At 38.3% G+C, this 17,923-nt stretch overlaps 1 protein-coding gene and 1 pseudogene across 3 annotated transcripts in view; both read right to left on the bottom strand.

The window, feature by feature from the left end:
- The window catches only part of LOC100920137 (putative tetratricopeptide repeat protein 41), an 81,489-nt gene that overhangs the window by 60,365 nt on the left and 3,201 nt on the right, over nucleotides 1-17,923 (bottom strand). For 2 of the 3 annotated variants that reach the window (XM_031940418.1, XM_031940420.1), the window contains exons 1-2: nucleotides 7,619-7,645; nucleotides 5,950-6,020 (exon numbers count right to left, since the gene is read on the bottom strand). The gene's annotated coding sequence lies outside the window, so the exon portion shown is untranslated. Of the gene's footprint in view, nucleotides 1-5,949; nucleotides 6,021-7,618; nucleotides 7,646-17,923 lie in introns of those variants that run through there. The other variant, XM_031940419.1, reaches the window with a different exon arrangement.
- LOC111721246 lies at nucleotides 12,703-13,597 on the bottom strand (annotated as a pseudogene).

The following is a 17,923-nucleotide window of genomic DNA, read 5'->3' as shown; positions in this document are numbered from 1 at the left end:
ATATCATTATGTAATAGCTAGGAAGTCTTAATTAATCCCCTAGTTCCATTCAACCAATTTGCATTAATTAACTTTTTAAAAAGGATATTTATTTAAGAGATCTGTTAGCAGGGATAGAAATATGAACATTTCACTCCCAGCATGGCAGGGGCACACTGTCTGTCTACTCTACCATCCCAGTGTCTGGAGACACAGCTTCTCCATAACATTAGTACCACCAGGTTCTCATCCAAATGGGGCCTCCCTACTAGATGAATTCTTCCCTCAGCTCCTGCAAGCCTAGCCTGGAAAGGTCACTCCTCTAAGCAGAGCTGTTTGTGGAGCTGATCATGGACTTGACTGCCAGATTCCTAAACCCCCGGATTCCCATATGGCCCATTCTCCTGACCTTTCAAAATTCGCAAAGTCGAAGATTCACAAATCTGTAGATTAATCTCCTTTATATTAAGAAGGGGAAAAGAGAACAAATTTCATTGCAAAGTACCAAGGCCCATTTTCAGACCTGAGGCTTCTCCCCTTCTACTCTGACCTTCACTGGACACTGCCTCGCAGGTATAAGTCAGGCAAAGAAACCAGATCCAGAGAGAATAAGGCCGGGCTGACTCACACCTTTCTGAAGGCACCCCCAGCTCCACTCCTGTAACTGTGCCCTATCAAAGCTGCTAGTATTCACCATGGTTAGTAGGCCAGACCCATTTATAGAAGGTCAAAGAAAGATTCAGAGCTTCTGAGCACCCCCCCGACACATCATGATTCTCTCAGATCAGGGTTACCTGCCTCTTCCACCTAGAGAATTGCCTATAGGCATGAGCCAACCAGGTTATAGTAAGAAGGGACCACATTGGGAGGACTTCAAATGCCAAGAAGAAGGCTTATGTTCAACACTGGATGTAATAGGGAGAGTTTCTGGATATTGTATGAAATGAGTTAATAATCGTTAGAGAAAGATAGAATGTCTATATTAATCTATGTATCATGCATATTCTATTTATTTAGGTAACTTAATTACCCAATGAAACTTGACAGCCATGTTCCATGTATCCAGAAGCCAAATACAATCATCTGGAACTAAGCTATGAACTTAGAAGCAAATTTGGAAAAAACAAAAAACAAACCAACCCAACAATCCAAGGATATGTTAGAGCTAAGACTGGCTTCCAAAAGTCAATTTTTAAATTTTGTAAGAAAATGTGTATCTCAGAAATGGTACACACTACCGATTGGGATCAACAGACTCTTGTTGATTGTCTAGACTTAACACAGTGATGGAGGAAAGATTCATGATGACTTATTTATTATTACTTATTATTCATGTTGACTTAAAAGTGCATTGTGGAATGCTTTTTTTTTTTAAATAAGAGAGCCAGTTGTTAAAACATATATGCCAGCATGCTGCTGCAAAGTCCAAGAATGTTATTCATTAGGAAAGCACAGGGAACCATCCTCAAATGCACTACTGGGCAATTGGGCTAGACAAAGAGAAGTCTCCCACAAAGAGCTGGAGCAAGCTGCACATGCAAACAGCAAGCTCTGCCTGGAATGGAGATTTCTTTTTTTTTCTTTTTTTAAGCATCTGAGCTAACTAAAGGGAGTCTTTAAAGCAGGAATTTCTTCCTGTGTCATAAGTATTTTAATACACAGAATGAAAATCCATAATGTTTTATTTAGATCTCAGCAGAACACAGCAGCTTCAACACTTATCATCATTATGTAACCAAAGGCTGGGAGAAACTTGCTCTCCTACCTGATCAAAACCCATCTCTGACTTCTCTTACCCTCTTAATATATAGGAACAATTTGGTGCTTCCAAATTTCTGTATTTAAAAGCTAGGCATGAGTTCTGCTCCAGTTCTTTTGGGTCCACTCTTTGATACCTCAGGTGGTTATATTAAAAATAGTCAGCATGTTGCCGATGCCCAGACTTTCTGGGCAGCAATTTGGAAAGAAAAGTGTCCACATCCTTTGTTTGACCCAGTCATCCCCAAAATGGACAAATACCACCAAAGAAGTCAAAGGTAAAAAGGAAGGCCCAAAATATACCAAAATATTCACAGCAGTACTCCTTCTACTAGCAAAGAACTAGAAACCAAGTGGGGACATATTGACTAGGGAATGGCTAAAAAACTAAAATATATAAATGTGTAATACAGGTATGTAAAGCAGTATCACAGCGTGGGTAGAGACTTAGTTAAAGACTCATGGCATATATGAGCTGTGGGACCACAAACAAGTAAGTCCTTTAAGGTCTCAGGGCCCCAAGCTGCTTGCTAAAATGGTAAGAAGCTGCCCAACAAAACTCTATTTGGAGATAAGACCAAGATGGTGGATGAGAGGAACCAAGCTGAACTCTGAAAACATTCCCCTCCAAACAACTTTAAAATAATACCTCACATTAAATTTTGGAGCAGCAGAGTCCACAAAAGGTCAAGGTGAGACATTTTTCCAGTCTAAAATACTTTAGGGGTTCCACAGGAGGGATTTGTAAGCCTGGAGCAGGCATAGGACCAGAACACGGCAGAAGCACCAGCAGAGGGCCTTGGAGGCAGCAGGAGCTTCAGAAGCTCTTGGCCCACAGACGGTAAGTGGGGTGGGCAACAGGTCAGAAAGATTACAGAGGACCTTCTGCCATCACTGGGTGCAGCTGGTGCTGACTGGCAGTCCCACAGTCTATACCTACTTCTAGGTACTTCTCTACACAAAGAAGGAGGGACAATGACTATACTCTCTTCCAGGATCACACCATCTTGAAAACATCAAAAATCTACAGACCCTCCTAGAACTAGCTCTGAAAACAGAAACACAAAAGCCCAAAGCTTGGAATACTATTCCAGGTAAAAAGAGCCCAACTTTAACATGAAATTCAAAGTCAAGAAATAGGCTGGAAAATGAATAAACAGCAACAGCAACAACAACAACAACAAAAAAAAAACTTAACCATAGTGGCAGGGAAAACCAAGACACAAACTCAGAAGATAAGAATGCAAAAACAGCTACAAGCAAACCTCAAAGAAAAGTACTAATTGGAGACAAGCCCAATAAGAATTTCTGGAAGAATTAAAGAGAAAGATAAAAAACAATAGAGGAAAATCTGGGAAAAGAAATTAGTGATGTGAGAAAATTATTAGAAGTGAATTAATGGTTTAGTAAAAGAAGCACAAAAAATTGCCAAAGAAAATAACACCTTTAAAAACACAAATGGTCTAATAGTAAAAAAAAAAAAAAAGGCACAAAAATTCACTGAAGAAAAGAACTCCTTAAAAAACAGAATTGACCAAATGGAAAAAGAGTAAGAAAAAATCTCACTAAAGAAAATAATTCCTTAAAAATTACAATTGGCCAAATGGAGGCTAATGATTTAATGGGACATCAATAAACAATAAAACAAAGTCAAAAGAATGAAAAACATAGAAGAAAATATGAAATATCTTACAGGAAAAACAACTGACCTGGAAAATAGATTTTAAAAAGATAATTTAAGAATTATTGGACTACCTGAAAGTCATGATCCAAAAATTATCATGTTTCAAGAAATTATCAAGAAAAAAAAATGCTCCAGTATCTTAGATTTAGAGGGTAAAATAGAAATGAAAAGAATCCCTTTGCCACCTCCTGAAAATGATCCCCCAATGAAAACTCTCAGAAATGTTATAGCCAAATTTCAGGGCATCAAAGTCAATAAGAAATTATTGGAAGCAGCCAGAAACAAGCAACTCAAATATTGTAAAACTACAATACGTATCACACAAAACTTAGTGGCTTCCATGTTAAAGGAATGAGGGTTTGAAATATTATATTCCAGAAGACAAAGAAGTGAGGATTACAAACAAGAACACTTCAAAAGAAAAAAAATAAGACATATAATAAAATAGAGGACTTTCAAATATTCCTAATTAAAAGACCCAAGCTGAAAAGAAAATCTGACATTCAGACACAAGCCTCAAAAGAAAAATAAAAACAAAAATCATAAGGGACTCAATAAGGTTAAATTGTTCACATTTCTATATGGGATAATAATTCATATAACTCCTAAGAACTTTATCGTAAGTAGGACAGTTAAAAGGAATTTACACAGAGAGAGGGCAAGAATATGGAGATGATTTTGTAAGAATGAATTTTTTTTTAATAGCCTTTTATTTACAGGTTATATGTATGGGTAACTTTACAGCATTGACAATTGCCAAACCTCTTGTTCCAATTTTTCCCCTCTTAACCCCCACCCCCTCCCCCAGATGGCAGGATGACTAGTAGATGTTAAATATATTAAAATATAAATTAGATACACAATAAGTATAGAATGAATTTGTTTAAAGTGAAGAGGTGAGAAAGATGGGAAAGGGGAAAAGGAGAGTTAGAAGAAGGAAATTTTTCTCACATAAAAGAGATGCACAAGGGCGCGTTTACAGCAGAGAGGAAACTGCTCTCGAATGGAAGACAATGCTTGAATCTCACATCACAATGGTTCAAAGATGAAAGAAAACATACATACATACATACATACATATACATACAGTAGACACATACATATGTACACATTCACACACACACACAGAGTAGTATATAAAAATGTATCTTATCCCATAGGGAAATAGGAGGAAAAGATTAGAAAAAGATTATGGGGAAGGGAGAGAGAGGAGTGATAAAAGGGAGAGCAGATTAAAGGAGGGTAAGGGAGAGAGAGGAGTGATAAAAGGGAGAGCAGATTAAAGGAGGTCTTGGGAGCAACATAGATTTTTGAGAAGGAACAGGATAAAAAGAGAAGAATAAACAGAAAAAAATGGGATTGAGGGAAATACATAGTATTCATAACAATGAATGTGAATGGGATGAGTTCACCCATAAAAATGAAGCAGATAATAGAATGCATTAGAAATCAAAAACTAGCTTGCTAAATGGTCAAAAGTTTTCAGAAGAAGAAATTAAAGTTATCTATAGTCATAAGAAAAAATTCTTTAAATAACTACTGATTAGAGAAATGCAAATTAAAACAACTCTGAGGCACGTCCTCACACCTATCAGAAATGGCAAATGTTGAAAAGGATGAGGGGAAATAGGTACACTAAAGAACTGTTGGTGGAATAATCAATTGATCTAACCATTCTGGAGAACAATTTGGAACCATGCTCAAAGAACTATAAAACTGTGTGTCCCCTTTGGTCCAGCAATACCACTACCAGATCAGTATCCTAAAGAGATTGAATACAAAGGGAACAAAAATAATTATATCAATTTTTTTTTGAGGTGGCAACAAAATGGAAATCAAGGGAATGCTCATCAATCAGAGAATGGTTGAACAAGTTTTCAAAAGAAACAAATGTTAAAAACAAATATTTTTTTTAAAAAGATTTATTGGTAGAGACTATCCCAATTGAAGCTGTCTACAGAATTGTAACTAGCAACTTTCAATAGCAGTGAAATGACAAGTGTTAACACTGGACCTTCTGCAAGGAAATATTTATTTCCTTTGACCATATATTTACAAATATACAAACTGACTTCTCGGAAGATATAGAAGCATAATCCCCCCCTCCCTTGCATCACTTTAGTATCCCTAGAAGGAAGTTTATATAAGTTCATAATTTAGCTAGATCTTTATAGATCCCAGTCCCAGCTCCAAGTCCAAAATCCCTCTTGGATAGAAGTCCCTGGCACTCTGGCTTCTCAGGGTTCCCACACTGGCCTGACTGGCTGCACCATCCTGCCTACAATGCCGTCATGGGTCAGACTCCCAGTACCATGAGGATGCCCTCCATCACATAAAACTAGGGAGAGCAAACAACATGGCACAGAAACAACCCCCCAGGCTTATTTCTCAGGAGAGTAAGAGACAAGGATCAAGGAAAGATTTCCCTTCCCCACTCACCGATTCAGTTCACATTGCCCAAAAAGAGCAGAAGCAATGGCAGGAAAAAGACTGAAGATCTTACCAGTTCTAAAGACTATCCCACTCACCGTAGTAGGAGATGCAGTCCACTCTACCTCAGACAAACTGGGCATGCCTATTCCAGCCCAAGGGTACACAACTAAAACAAAAACCAAAAAAAATTATGTAATGGAAAAATATCAGTTTCACAAACATTAAGTGCCAAGTACTGTGGCTACACAATGAGGATACAAACAAAACAGGAGGTACCCTCATGGAGGTGCAACATTTACTAAAATAAAATACAAAGTAAATACAATGGAGTTCTCCATAAAAAGGAGACAGACCCATGGGAAAAAAGCACAGATGAGCCCGATGAAATGTTGCACCTAAAGAAAAGCAAGGCAGCAGAATAGCTGGACCCCAGGATGTGGAAAGGGGAACAATATGTTTGTACTAAGCTGAAAAGCTCCTACAAGACCCAACTATGAAGGGTTTTAAAAGCTGAGGAGTTTGGATTTTCTCTGAAAGGAAGTAGGGAAACACTAAGGCTTTCTGAGTAGGGGAGTGACACAGTCAAGCCTGTGCTTTAGGAATATCATTTTATCAGCTGCTAAGACAGAACTGAGACACGGAGTCCAGTTAGGAAGTTATTGTAGAAGAGTCCATAAGGGAGGTTGTGACTATATGCAAAGAAAGTAGGCAATTATGATTGTTTGTCCATTCTCTAAGGGGATCACGATATCAGGGAGATGATGCCATGACATGCAAGTGATTTGGACTGAAGTGAGGAAGGGGCCTTGGTAACTGATTGCATGCAGAAGAGGAAGGAGTGAAGGAGTGAAGCATCCAAAAAGACTTGGAAAGGGTGAATCTGACTCAGTGATTGGAAAAGAGAAATAGGAAACTTGGGAAGAGAGGTGGGTTTGGGAAGAAAGACATGAAAAAATAAATGTTTTCAACTTGTTGAGATGTTTACAGAACCTCTAGATGTAGGACTGGCACTCAGGTAGGAGTCTGGAGCAAGAGGTATAGACCTAGGTATCACTGCCCTAGAGATGGAAATGAATACACAGGAAGGGAGATTCAAGAAGACCAGCAGAAGTATAAGATTGAGCAAGGAAAAGTATGGGTTTATCAAAGAGATCTAAGTAAATAAGAAGAGAATGGAGGATGATCTCAGAGGGTTTTGCAATGTAGAGCAGGGGAGAAAAGGAGTTCAAATCAAAAGGTTTCTATTTTCTCAGTTAAAAAAAAAATTATCTGGACAGGAAAAGAAAATGATAAATGTTGAAGGGGATGTGGGAAAACTGGGACACTAATACACTGCTGGTAGACTTGTGAACTTATCCAACTATTCTGGAGAACAATATGGAACTATACCCAAAGGGCTATCAAACGGTGTATACCTTTGATCCAGCAGTGTTTCTACTGGGGCTGTATCCCAAAGAGATCATAAAAAAGGAAAAGATCCTACCCGCGCAAAAATGTTTGTAGCAGTTCTTTTTGTAGTGGCAAGGAACTAGAAACTGAGTGGATGCCCTTCAGATGGAGAATGGCTGAATAAGTTATAGTATAAGTATAGTCTATATAGTTATATAGAATAAGTATATGCTATAATATAGTATAGTATAAATTATATACTATACTATATTATAATACTATAATATATATAAATTATAGTGAATGTTATGGAATATTATTGTTCTATAAGAAACAATCAGCAGGATGATTTCAGAGAGGCTTGGAGAGACTTACTGTGAACTTATGCTGAGTGAAGTGAATAGAACCAAGGGAACATTGGGCACAACAGCAAGAAGATTATGTGATGATCAATTGTGATGGACAGGGTTCTTTTCAACAATGAGATGATTCAGGCCAGTTCCAATAGACTTGTGATGGAGAGAACCATCTGCATCCAGAGAGAGGACAGTGGGAACTGAGTGTGGATTTCAACATAGTATTTTCACTTTTTTTGTTTTCATTTCCTTGCTTTTCTCTCATTTTTTCTTTCTTGATATGTGTAAAAGGCTGAAACTCTTAAAAGGTGTCCTTGAATCAAACAACAAAGCACTTAAGGTTAAAAGCACTATTGGACAATGACTCTATTAGCATATGTTTGGAATTGCTCTTCTCAGAGTTAATGCTGACTCAATGTTTGGGATTAAGAGAATTGTAGGTAAGGAGTAGGGGGTGGGGTGAAAGAGAGAAAACTTCGGGTTTTGAGCTTGTGGCAGTTTGTGCCCTTCACTTCTCCCCCTAAAGACCAAGGACTTTTACTTATCCTGACTCTGACTGTTCCTGAAGCCTCCAGGGAGCTAGCCCAGAACTTCACAGATATGATTTTTCTTGTATGGCATGATAAATGTGGAGATATATTTTGAAGAATAGCACATGCTTAACTTATATTGGTGCTTAACAGGGAGGGGGGTGGGGAGAAAGGAGGGAGAAAAATCTGGAACACAAGGTTTTGCAAGGGTGAATGTTAAAAACTATCTTTGCATGTATTTTGAAAATAAGCTATTATTTTAAAAAATTTAAAAGTCAAAATATCAAAGGAATTAATGAAAAGGAAATATGAAGGACGGTAACCTAGCCATACCAGATCTCAAACTGTATCATAAATCAATAATCATCAAAATAATCTGGTTCTGGCTAAGAAGCAGAGCGATAGATCATGGCATAGATTAGGTACACAAGAGCCAGTAAAGGACCACAATAATCTATTGTTTGATAATTGATTTGTATTGATTGTAGAATCCCAAAGACTCCACCTTTTGGGACAAGAAATTACTATCTGACAAAAACTTGTGGGAAAGTAAAGTAAAGTTTAGGAGAAAAGACTCTCTATTGAGAAGGAAAGGAAGCTGGATGAGGTGGGAAGTTTGAGGAGAGAAGTTTTGGAATAGTTGCATTGGGGGAATACAATAAGCCTTGATATTAAGATGCTTGAATTGGACAACATCAATCTGCAGTGGACATAATGAGCTCATCTGCCTGGCTTCTCTAACATCAGAGGAGAAGTCAATGAGGGGAATAATCAGAGATTTGTGGTTTTTTCAAAACCCAAGCTGGGAGGACAAGGATACAAGGACTTGAGAATGGGATTGTGTAGTAAGGAATGACAGACATGAGAAATGTAAAGAATCAGAAGATTTTCATGAAATGCAGAAGCACAAAACAAAGTTATTAGCTGTGGAATCCTGGGCAAGTCACTAAATTCACTGTCTCATTTTCTTCAGCTTAAGATTGTCACATTTATTGAGCACTTATGATGTGCCTGGTACTGTATTTAAGCTGAAAAGATAAAGGACGAAAAACTGGTTAATCACACTTATAACACTTGCCTCACAGGGCTGTTGAGATTCAAACATGATCAAATAAAGTTATTTGCATAACTTAAAATGCTACAGATATTAATTCAATCAATCAATTAACTTTTATTAAGGACTGACTATGTGCCAGGCACTGTATATTTCTAAAATGTAATCCCAAGGTGGTGTAATGATTTCAAAAGGGGTGACATGCTATACTGAAAAAAGGAAGTGAGCTAAAAATCAGGACTCCTGAATATTAGTACTAACTTACCACTAACTCAGCCTTGACCTCTCTGAATTCATTTCTGTTCAATAAGGTTGGACTTGATAAAAATGCTGTGATTTTGTGATACAAATAACTTAAAAACTTTGCTGATTTTATTACCTAAGATAACCCTAGTTCCGTCGTATTAAAAATTCAATCTCCCCTTAGAGAAATTATCCAAGATGGCCTTTGTGCTTTACAAAATGATAGAGTACTAGAATTCCTATCAGGCACATACATGAATTATGAATTCAAGTTATACCTCATTGTCTCAACCTAAGGTCTGTTTGGTGAGAAGAGAAAAAGGAAAGGATTTTGGACTTCCTTCTGAAAGAGGCAGGACGAATTCAGTGCCTGAATTCTAGGCACTGTGCCTAGAAATGAAAATTGGGCCTTGAATGTGAAAGACTCAAGAGTGTAAGACTTGAAAGAAGGAGAAAGAGAAAAGAAAGTAAAGGTTTGATCTCTGGACAATGAGAGAATGAGGCATAATCAGGATCCATCCAGAAATCACTGATTCTCCTAATTTGAATACCAGACTGGACATCACTATATTACATACACGGGCCATCTGAGGTCACTTCAACAAGGGGATATTACATTTTTAATGTGGAAAAGAATTAAGGTTGTTTTATGTAATAAAATCAGCTAAGATGAAGTTATTCATAGATTGCTATGCCTTTAAGACTGTTAAGATTTGGCAAGTGTTCATTTTCCCTATTTGTTATTTTATTTCCCTCTATTTTTCCCCACAGCTTTAGTTGTAAATTCCTTCAAATAACTTTGAAAGGATTTGTGTGATTTTCAGGGAGGAAGAAAGGTAACATGGAACAATGAAAACAACTGATGTAATTGGGGTCAAAGGAAATGAGTTCAAATCCTAATTCAGCTACTTATTTACTAGTGTGACATACAGCAAGTGTATAAAAAATGACTAGTTGACTTTTTTCTTTTAAAAGTATTTTCTTTTTCTAAATACTTGTAAAGATAGTTTTCAACATTTATTTTCATAAGATTTTGAGTTCCAAATTTTTTTTCTCCCTAACTCCTCATTCCCAAGTCAGCAAGTAATATGATACAGGTTATGCATATATAATCATTTTAGCATATTTCCATGTTAGTCATGTTCATGTTGGGAAAGAAAATCCGAACAAAAAGGAAAAACCACAAGAAAATAAAAAACACACCAAAAAGGTGAAAATAGGCTGCTTTGATCTGCATTCAGTCACCACAATTCTCTGGATGCAAGTGGCTTTTTCCATCCCAAGTCTATTGAAAGTGCCATGGATCGCTGCATTGCTGAAAAGAACCAAGTCTCTCATGGCTGATCATCATATAATCTTGCTGTTACTGTGTACAATGATCTAGTTCTGCTCAGTTCATTCAGCATTAGTTCATGTAATAAACTAGATGACTTTTAAAGGTTTCTTCCAACTCTCAATCTGTTATATGGAAACACAGGAAAGAAAAGCTTCAGTCTCCTTCCTAAGCAAAATTGATGTGTCTGAAAGCCAGATTAATGGGAAAGATGGTACAACAAGGAGCCCAGATGGGACTCATCCTGAGGCTTATTATTGGAAGGAAAGTCAGGGTCACAAGGTAACAAAGAGCTGTGGCATCGCATTTAGATTTCATTGACCATCAGATTTAGATCAGACCTTAGAAGGTTTCCAATCCAACTTATACTTGAAATCAGAATCCCCTCTATGTTGAGGGAAATCTACTTCCTTTTGGACTTTGTCCAAGTCCCTAGATCTTTCCAGTCATCTTACAATTATATTGGAATAAAGATTTATTCAATGACAAGCCATTTTCCAGTTGATAAATGGTCAAAGGATATGAATAGACAATTTTCAGATGAAAAAATTAAAGCCATTTCTAGTCATATGAAAAAAATGCTCTAAAATCTCCATTGATCAGAGAAACACAAATTAAGGCAATTCTTTGAACGATCAGTAGGATGATTTCAGAGAGGCCTGGAGAGACTTACATGAACTGAAGCTGAATGAAGTGAGAAGCAGGAGATCACTGTACACAGCAACAAAAAGATTATATGATAATCAATTCTGATGAATGTGGCCGTTTTCAACAATGAGATGATTCAGACCAGTTCCAATGATCTTGTGACGAAGAGAGCTATCTGCACCTAGAGAGAGACTATGGGAATGAGTATGGATTACAACAAATATTTTCATTCTTGTTGCTGTTTGCTGTTTCTTTTTCATTTTTTTCCTTTTAAATTTTTCTTGTGCAGCAAGATAAATGTATAAATATGTATGCATATAGTGGATTAACATATATTTCTACCGTGTTTAACATATATTGGATTACTTGCTATCTAGGGGAGAGGGTGAGAGAAGGGGAAGAAACTGGAACACAAGGTTTTGCAAGGGTTAGCACTGAAAAATTATCCATGTATATCTCTTGAAAATTAAAACACTTTAATTTAAAAAAAAAGACAATTCTTGGGTGCCACCTCTCAGATTGGCTAAGATAACACGAAAAAGTAATGATAAATGTTGGAAGGGATGTGGGAAAAGTGGGACACTAATACGTTGTTGGTGGAGTTATAAACTGATCCATTGTGGAGAGTAATTTGGAACTATGCTCAAAGGGTTATCAAACTGTGTATACTCTTTAATCCAGCAGTGTCTCTACTAGACCTGTCCCAAAGAGATCATAAAAAAGGGAAAAGGACACACTTAAGCAAAAATGTTTGTAGCAGCCCTCTTGATAGTGGCAAGAAACTGGAAACTGAGTGGGTGCCCATTAGCTGGAGAGTGGCTGAATAAGTTATGGTATATGAATGTTATGGAATATTATTGTTCTATAAGAAATGATTAGCAGGATGATTTCAGAGAAGCCTGGAGAGACTTATATGAACTAATGCTAAGTGAAGTAAGTAAAACCAAGAAAACATTATACACTGCAACAGCAAGATTATATGATGATCAATTCTGACAGAGGCGATTCAGGCCAGTTTCAATGGTCTTGTGATAGAGAGAGTCACCTGCACCCAGAGAGAAAACTGTGGGAACTGAGTGTGGATCACAGCATTGTATTTTTATTTTTTGGCTGTTGTTTGTCTGCATTTTTTTCTCATTTTTTTCCCTTTTTGACCTGGCTTTTCTTGTGCAGCAGACTGAATGTGAAAATTTGTATAGAATTGCACATGTTTAACATATGTTGGACTATTTGCCATGTAGGGGATGAAAAAATTTGGAATATGAGCAAGGTGAATGTGGAAAACTAAAAAAGCTTTATATAAAAAAAGATTTATTCAATGATTTGTACACCTTTTCTCACATACCATCCAATTTTATTTTCTTAACTGACACTATGCTTTCTGCTTTTGTTGGTTTATCACTATCATCAATCCAACCAAATTTCTTGGATAGTTACTATTTTCCTACTGAATCATCAGATTTGAGAGGGATAGTTTTGACCTTTTTATCTTTTCTATTTATAGAAAAAGGTGCTGTAGTTTGGGGAGGTTGAACTTTGGCACCCGTAACTCTGTCTAATCACACTCCAAGGCAGGTCTGACTTTAGGATTTACTTCCTGTAGTAAAAATGGAAGAGTTTTCTTTGGACTATACCTTCACATTGTGATGAAACCATTCCTGACTACTATAACAATAATAGGACAGCTCGGTATTTCAAAACTGGCATATGTCATTTACTTGGCTTACAGAAGCTTGAAATTCATTCACATTTTAGTGATTCATAGTCAAACAACTTACTTCATTTCATCTCTAGCCACAGCAAATGTGGAATCTGAAATAAACCTAACAAAATTCTCTTCCCAGTGGTGATAGTATCATTAATGGATGCAATTTCAAGTTGGTAGATGTCTATCTTGTTTATGATGCCTATATGCTTCTCTTCACTGTGTGAGTATTTTATTTTCTATTTTTTATGAATGTAGATCTTCCTTCAATACAATCTTCCATGTCTGTAATATTTTGTCCATTCCCACTGATGGAGCTAATTTGCCACAAGGATGAATGGAAAGAAAGTCCTATGGTCCTTGTATGTTAACAGACTTTGGGAATTCCCATTTCTTTGCATCCCAAACACAAATTAGTCCATCTTCTCCCGCTCATTACCAAAGAATTTCATGTAATTTATTGTGCCAGTGTGATGGAGCAATATCCCATGGTATGAAATGTTTCATCTTGGCGTCTAGTGACTATTTAAGTCAATGCTGACAGGAAACAGCATGGCCAGGGTGAATGAGTTAGCCACTGGTGCTGTTTCTCACTGGTACCAGGCTCCCAGCATACCACACACCTTGAGAATCTGCATGTAGCAGCCACAGATCCTATTATGAGTGAAGATGAAATCCAATCATCACCTCTGTGAATACCGGCATGCTAGGTGCCCAGAGTGTGATCCTATGCCTCCCTCTCCTCAGAACTCTGGGCTCAGAGCCCTTACCTCTGTGCTTGCCCACATGAATATTAATAGATAGTAATTAGCTAGACAGAATTAACTGGCATTTAGAAACAAGTATTTTTTTTTGTTCTCAATAGTATTTAATTTTGTGATTCCATGTAAAGATAGTTTTCAACATTTACCTTTATAAGATTTTGAGTTCCCAATTTTTTTCCTTCCTTCCCTTACCCAAGATAGCAAACAATCTGATATAGGTTATTCATGAACAATGATTTAAGCATATCTCCCTATTACTCACGTTGGAAAAGAAAAATGAGAATAAAAGGGGAAAATCAGGAGAAAGAAAAGACAAACACAAAACAAGGTGAAAATAGTTATGTTTTCATCTGCATTCAGTCTCCATAGTTCTCTCTGTGGATGTGAATGGCATTTTGCATTCAAATCTATTGGAACTGTCTTGAATCACATTACTGAGAAAGGCTAAATCAATCACGGTTGATTATCTCATAATCCTGTTACTGTGTACAGAACTCTCCTGCTTCTGCTCAATTCACTCAGCACTAGTTCATCTAAGTCTTAGAAACAGGTGATATACATAATACAAAACTATCTCCTCAAAAGTGTATCATACAGTTCAGAGAAAAGTGGACTCAAGCACTGAGGACACATGGGACGTCAGGGACCTCCCAGCTCCTGGCTGCTAGAAGCCCTTTCTTCCCTTTTGGGGCACTCAGAAATTTCCCCTTAGGCATCATGTAGTTTTTCTGTTAGGTTCTTTCTAGAATGTTAAAGCTGCTTTTGTCTTATGGGTCTAATTAGTTCTTGACTCCTAATGGCAACGCTTTGATTCCAGAAATGCTGCCAGGACCCTGACATCAAAGATCCGAATCGTCTGGCCCTTCACCTCCAAGGGAAGGAAGCTCTTCTCCTTCCTCTTCCCCAAGCAGTTCCTCCTCTGGGGCTTGGTTACCAGTCAAATAACTACCAAATCCTAAATAGAAGGCTTTTGAACTGGCTTGCCAGTTTATCCTCATGCCACAAGGACATGACCAAGTTTCCTCAAATAATACAAACATTCTGTGTATGTTTTTAGTTTAGTTTAGTTTTTAGTTAGTAGCTTTAGTTTAGTTTAGTTTTAGTTCTGTGTAGTTTTTAGTTTAGTAGTTTAGTTTAGTTTTTAGTGTGTTTTAGTTCTGTGTGTTTAGTTCAATGGCTTTCATGGAGATCTAAATTAATCACGAACTCTCCCCTATAAACTAGACTAAAGTCTCTAAATGACTGAAGTGAATGTGTAGGACTTATTCACACTTGGCTCATACCTTGAACTACAATGATTGATCTCACCAGACAAAGGTATCAGGCTAGAATTCTGTCATTAACTTTCAGGGGGTGGGTCATTAATTGAAACAGGTCCCCACCTGTTCACAGTGTATGGCAAGCATTGATATCTGCAATTCAGGTAATTGCTTCCAGATAACAATGGGACCTGGGCTACAGTTAAATGGTCCAGCTAGAAAAAGCTTCTCAAAAGCTGAGAGATGCATCTCAAGACAATGGGCTATATATAGCATGTCCTCCTGACTCCAGGGCCAGTGCTCTATCCACCAGACCATCTAGCTGCCCCACTTCTACAGCATGTCAAAGGTTTTACAGAATTCTTCCCTTATGATAGCCTTTTAGTAAGTACCTGCCTAGGCAGCCAAACTCTGCTTCTTTTAAGATACATTTATCACTAGGGCAGCTAGATGGTGCAGTGGATAGAGCACCGGCCCTGAAGTCAGGAGGACCTGAGTTCAAATCTGATCTCAGACACTTCCTGGCTGAGTAACCCTGGGTTAAGTCACTTAGCCCCAATTGCCTCAGGAAAAAAAAAAAAAAAAGATACACTTAGCACTCTCTTTCTCTGGGATTTCCAGCAAAGGGATGAGGGAGATTACTCTCCCCTTCTTCTTACCTTCTCCCCCACCCTCCACCCCCAATGGCAATAGCAGCCAACTGGCACTAAAGACATGTGCTTGCCAAGATGAGTCTGTGCCCCTGCCCTCTTGTCTCTTCTGCCAGCCCTGAGAGCTTCTAAAAATGGATATTTCCATCACTATCTGCATCTACATGAGTCTGAAAGGTTGAAAGTTTCTGAGTCAAGTTCTGGCTTTGCAATGGGAAATAATCACAAACTTTCCAAAGCACTGAAAGGACCGAAGAGCCATGCTATGCTGCCCAAGAGATTTAAACCTCATGCAATATAGATATGATACAATAAGTTTCTTTTCTAGAAGGTCCACAAGGCTTGAAGGAAAAAACCAAAACCATACCCTAGGCACTTTTTGTTCAGTTTTTTTCCCCACTTGGGGTTTTTTCAGAAAAGATATTGGAATGGTTTGCCATTGCCTTCTCCAGCTCATTTTACAGATGGGTGAAGTGATTTGCCCAGGGTCCCACAGCTAATAAAAATATCCAAGGCTGAATTTGTACCTCAAGTCTTCCTGATTCCAGACCATCCAGACCAATGTTCCATCTACTCTGCCACCTAAATGCTCCTGACACCTTTAAGTTTAAACACAAATATAAATGTAAATATATAGAGACACAGATCTATGCATTTGTGTGTGGAGATGAGTTACAACACTTGTGTATACAGGCAGCTAAGTGGGGCAGTGGGTAAAAGACTGGGCCTGGAAGCAGGAAGAGTCGACTTCAAATCCTGTTCCAGACACTTCCCAGCTGTATAAATCTTGGGCTTCTGTCTACCTCAGTTTCTTCATGTAAGATCAGGAGGACAGCAGCACCTCCCTCCCAGGGCAGAGGGGAGAATAAAACGAGATCACATCTGTGAAGTGCTTAACTGGTAAATGCTCTCATTACAACACTTACAGCACTGCTTTCCACAACAGTCCGAAGCATGGAATCGTTTAGTGGCCAAAGAATATATTAAAATGATGTCATCATCAATTCTTATTGAATTGATAACACCACAGGATATCCTTATAACGCCACAGCAGGTTATCTGATTTTTGTGCAAAGAGGAACATGAATATAATACCCAGTAAGAATAAATACAGAGAGGTGAGGAGTGATTTTTGTGGTTTGTGGAGTCTTTCTGTTGGTTTCAATAAAAGATACTATCACAGGGTTGACAAACCCTTGCCATTTGAAGCCAGGTCACTAGGACCCAGAACCAGAAAGCTGGCCACCTCTCTTTGGAGGTAACCTGGGTCACGGAGGTGGCAGATTTTCAGGCTTCTTCACAGACTAACCTTTTGAGACTTCTGGCCCTCTCTGCTTGGGGATTAGTTGATTGTTCACAAGATAACTCTGCCTTTTCTATCTGACTACAACTACAAGTACTGAAGAGAACGGTCTGTTTCAGAATAGCTCAGGTGCCTTTTCCAGCTCTACTCTTATGAGAGCTGATGAAGATGTCTACCTGACCAAAGCCCACACCCCTACACCCCTATTCCAGCAAAACCCTGAACTTTGCATCAAACTGAAAAATGATCAAGAACTTCAATGAAAATGACAGCAAGGGGAGATACAGGAAAGGAAGCCTCCAGTAAAGCAGTGGAAAGCACAAGGCATCCTCCCCAGAGAACAGAGACAGTTGGGAAAAATCTACAAGACTGGATCTAAGCCAGCAAGAGCACACAGGGTGGTCACAAAGCCAAGGGCTCTGCCCACTTCTGCTGCCCCTGATGTCTGGCATGCTCTGGCCCTTTCCCTTCCCTTCATTCCCTTGGATCCCCTCAAGTCTCTGCTCAAATTTCCCCTGCAATAGTCCCCCCAGATGCCAATAGCATCCCCCTCTAGACTTCCTTCTGTCAGATTTGTAGATGTTATTTAAACACCATTGTACCCATTGGAAAGTGAGCTCCTGGATAGCAGAAACTACTTTTGTCTTTCTCTGTAGCTCAGCAGAGTATCTGGCATATGTTACATATGCAGACTTTAGCCAAATATTAAGTCTTATTTTCTGACTTCCTCTAAACTTGTTGGGAACCTGGGTGCCAACATGGGGGCACAAGTGGCAATCTAGGCACTTAACTGTATTGGCTATTTACTGGTCCTTAGTGCTTGCACCAGACACTG

The sequence above is a fragment of the Sarcophilus harrisii genome, chromosome 5 (genome assembly GCF_902635505.1).
Source record: "Sarcophilus harrisii chromosome 5, mSarHar1.11, whole genome shotgun sequence".
Lineage (NCBI taxonomy): Eukaryota > Metazoa > Chordata > Mammalia > Dasyuromorphia > Dasyuridae > Sarcophilus > Sarcophilus harrisii.
Note: the sequence above shows the minus strand (reverse complement) of the source record. Positions and strands in the feature narration are given on the sequence as shown.